The sequence below is a fragment of the Panthera uncia genome (genome assembly GCF_023721935.1).
Source record: "Panthera uncia isolate 11264 chromosome B3 unlocalized genomic scaffold, Puncia_PCG_1.0 HiC_scaffold_1, whole genome shotgun sequence".
NCBI classification, from domain to species: domain Eukaryota; kingdom Metazoa; phylum Chordata; class Mammalia; order Carnivora; family Felidae; genus Panthera; species Panthera uncia.
The window spans coordinates 35446948-35450949 of NW_026057582.1; the positions used below are offsets into that span (position 1 = coordinate 35446948).

General features: G+C 56.5%; 1 protein-coding gene across 8 annotated transcripts in view; it reads right to left on the reverse strand.

Moving 5' to 3' along the window:
- The window catches only part of PLEKHG3 (pleckstrin homology and RhoGEF domain containing G3), a 42427-nt gene extending 39855 nt beyond the window's left edge, over positions 1-2572 (reverse strand). For 7 of the 8 annotated variants that reach the window (XM_049611459.1, XM_049611455.1, XM_049611454.1 and 4 more), the window contains exon 1: positions 1166-2267. The gene's annotated coding sequence lies outside the window, so the exon portion shown is untranslated. Of the gene's footprint in view, positions 1-1165 lie in introns of all 8 variants that reach the window. The other variant, XM_049611457.1, reaches the window with a different exon arrangement.
- Positions 2573-4002: the final 1430 nt, after the last annotated feature.

A 4002-nucleotide genomic window follows, 5' to 3' on the forward strand; every position in this document is an offset into this window, starting at 1 on the left:
AGGGGGAGGGTAGGTGAAGGGGCCAGCCACAAGTCTGGAACACAGTCCCTGTTCCCCTACAGCCCTGGTCATCACTCAGGCCATGGCCTTTGGCCTCCTCCTGTGTAAACACAGTGACCCTGGGTTAGCTGTGGATTTGGTAAGCCAAATGTTTACCCTGGAGCTGATATCACAGGCCACGGATGTAAACTTCCACCATAGGATCCTGGTATCTGCCATCTCCTATGGCACATATGGGACATATCCAGTAACTGTAAAGCTCTTGAGAGTTCCTCCCAGTCACAGGGAGCTCTTTATTTTGTATAGGAGCTCATGGAGCACTTTCCACGTCTCTGGCTTCATCTGATCCTTACCACAGCCTCTATAGGAAACGCAGGCAAGTACCCCACTTTACTCCAGTGTAAACGGGAGTCTGAAAGATGTGTGACATGCCCAGGTCATGTTGGAGAAAGCATGGATTAGCCAGAGAAGGAAATCTGAGTTCTAGCCCCTATTTGGCCAACAGGGATAAGGCTCAAACCACCTCACATCTCTGGGCTCTACTGCCTTCATGTGTAGATAGAGCAGGCTAGTCAGAGGTGCCTTCCAGCTCAAGCGACTTTACCAATCTTTAATGCTATGCAGTAGAGCCAGGATTAAAACTCAAGCAAAATCCTGTGCTGGACTCCAAGGCCATCGCTTGTCGGCCTTGGCTAAGATCAAGTGGACTCCAAGGCTAGTGCTCTTTCCACTCTCCTTAATAGCCCACGTCTACTAAAAGGCAGTGGAAAAGCCCCGCAAAACAGCTTTTAAAGCACTCCCTCTGCTTCTAGGACTTGGTTTACCCAGAGCAGGATATCCAGGGAGCCAAGGGGTTGCCCTGCCCTCAGGGAAGGGAAAGGGTTCAGCAGCAGGAGTATTAACAGCAGGCTTAGAAGGACGAGATGAGGCACCCCAGGATCACGGGAAGGGATGAATAACAGAAGGGGTACATCTTCCTTTGATTCTTACTCTCTAGGTTTTCTGCTGGGGATGGTTGGAATGAAGTCATTCCCAGCTGAAGTCAATCAGGATTCCACTCTCAGTCCAGCAAGGAAGGTGCTAGAAAGGCACTTTCCAAAAAGAAAAGCAAGCGATGTGCTCAAAGGGGAAGTCCTCCTGGGCTGTCATTACTCTCCCTACTTACTATTTCTTAAGCAAGGTCGATGTGATTGGGCTGCATGAAGAGGCAGGGCTGGGGAGACTCTGGGAACCCCCAGTCTAGGGTTCAATGTAGTATGATGCAGTCTGAGTCGCCTCACGAGGGGCTCCGGAGCAGAAGACAGCCTCCTTCATCAGCCAACAGTTTAGCAAATGGCCTCAAGAATGAAACCCTTGCCGTGGCCACTGAGACCGCCTCCCCACCCCCACTCCGGGGCCACACCTCTCCAGCCTCCTACCAGCACATTTCCCACTCCGTTCTTCCTTTTGTTTTCAAAAGCAGCGCCAAGGAGTAAAAGTAGCTACCGAAAAATGTCCTGAAATTTCAAGTTTGCACGTCTTATCCTAGCTTTCCAAACCAAAGAGCTGAGAAGAGAGAAAATTAACCAAACAGATTTCAGGAGTGGGTGAGGTCGAGGTAGACAGTGGCAGCCAGTGGCTTCTATGCCTTCGGCTCCCGACACCTCATTTCTGGCACCCCCTCTAATCCCTTCAGTACAGGAGGAGAGATTCCCAAGAGCGAGCACCGTGTGGCACCAACCCGGAACAGGCTGCTGGCGCCCCTTGGGCTCCCTGGACCAGAGGTTGGGGTCATTCCGCAAAAGGGTCCACCCGGCCCGGGGCCCACAGTCCGAGGCAAGGGCCAGCCCTAGGGCGACCTAGCGCGCAGGGGGAGCCGGTGGGCGCAACCTCGCGGGCTTCCCCACTTTCAAACGGGGCCTCCCGGAGCCACCTGGCGCGCTCGCTCCTTTTGTTTCCGGGGTGGGGGCTACAGGACAGAAAATGTCTCCGTGCACGAGCCTCCCGCGCTCCGGTCCTCTGCCGGGAGGTCGCCTTGGAAGGCGCCAACGCGGCCCCGGGCCCTCCTCAGCCGCCCCGAGTCCTCACCCCGCGGGGGGCTGGAGCGAGGGCCCGGGAGTGGGGAGGAGGGGGTCTCGGAGGGGCTCTAGGCGCTGCCACTGGCGGAGGGAGAGGGGAGAAGCGAGGGCCACTCACCGCACGGTCGCCGCCCCGCTGGGTCCGGCACGCTCGGCGCGAGAGGCTGCCCAGGTGCGGCCGCGACGCGGGCGCGAGTTTGAAAGTCGCTCTCGGCAGTGGCTGAGGCTGCCCGCCGCTCCCGCCCGCTGCCCAGCCCCTCGGCTGCCCGAGGCGCGGCCCCCGGGGACCCCAGCCCGCGCGCGCCTTCCCAGCGCCCGGCAGGAAGTCGGGGCCGGGCGAGCGCAGCCGGAGCTGCGGCGGGAGGGAGGAGAGAGGGAGGAGCGGGCCAGGAATTTTTCCAGTGGGTGGAGACTCGGGCCCGCCGCTGGAATCCAGCAATTGGCGGCTCCGCGGGGACCCGGGGAAACTTCGCGACGCGGCGAGCTGGAGCCCGGGGTAAAGGGGATCGTGCGCCGCTAATGATTAACCCCGCAGGTGGGGCGAGCGCGCCGTCCGGACGGTGACCGTCCCGCCCCACGCGAGCGGCTCCCCGGCCGCCTAGATGTTCGTAGATTCAATGACGCACGTGGTGGGGGTCACCCGGGTGTCATAGCCAAACATCCCTCATTGTGCGGACAGGAAAGGGGGCTTTCTAGTAGGACATTAGTTGTGATCGGCATCGGGGGTCTCGATCCTGCTGGAGCAGGTCACCTCGGCCGTTTGGAGTCCGAAAGGCACGTCAAGAATGCCTCACCGCAGCTCGGTCCCTGTGACCCTTTACAAATGTAAATCCAAGCCTCTGAGAAGCTGACGAGATGAAGAAACTGGTAACTTGGCGGGAGTCCACCAAAACTCGGTGGGTAAAACAAGATGCGGAAACCTGTGTAATAGAGAAGCACTTTTTCGTGAAACGAAGACAGAGAACCCGTCTCCTTCCGTTTTTATGTCTTTATGTAATCTTATGGGTATGGAAAGGCACACACCTGGGGGGGGGGCTCTCAATAAGGACAGGCTAGATTTTGAGCAAGATCATAAATTTTAAAATGCAAAATAATTCATCAAGAAAGATAGACAAAAGATGCTGTCCAGCACAAGGCAGGAGAGAAGCCCAGGGTGGGACCCCAGCAGAGGTCCCACTGGGTAGGCATTATCACCAGTTCCTAGGGAGAAGGAATGGGACACTGATACAGAATCACTAGGTTCTGTGTAGACAAATGTGTATAGTAAACGACAAGTAAAGTTCTCGTCAAAAAGAAAACAAGCTTTAAAAAAAAAAAAAAGCTCCAGGCAAATGCAAACTCCAGGTGATTTACAGGGAGGGGAGGGGAGTTGAGACGGCGGGAGCGGAAGGAAATGGCTTTCAGGTGACTTTGAAACAGGATCCTGGCAGAGGGTGGGGTGTAGATTGCGGGGCTCTCGGCTCCAGACGGCCGGGAAAAGGGTAAGCGCTGGGCCTGACCGGCCCCGGAAGCCGGACCCACATGCCTCGGGGAGGGAGGGTCTGCTCCAAGCTTGCAGAGCCCTACATTCGCGGACTGGGAAGGTGAAAGCCGAGATTGCGGAAGGAGTTTGGGGGTAAACAGCCGCCGCGGCTCTACCAGATACAGCCGGCCAGGCTCCCGTGAGAAGCCCAAGTCCCGTCCTGCCTTCCAGGGGGCAGTCCTTCCTCATGCTTCTGCCTTTCTTTGATCCTTTCTTCTCTGATCACCTGAATCATACCAATCCCGTCCTGCCCACCTCAAATTCCAGCGTCCAAAGAAGGCCTTTGACTTCGCTAAGCCATTACTGAGTGCACTCCTCACGCCTTAGCCAGGACAGCGAAGAGTGTCAATGACAGTAATAATGACTCATTTAGTGGAGGCTTACCATTTGTAGGGAGTGGTGCTATGCTGTTGACATTGCCTT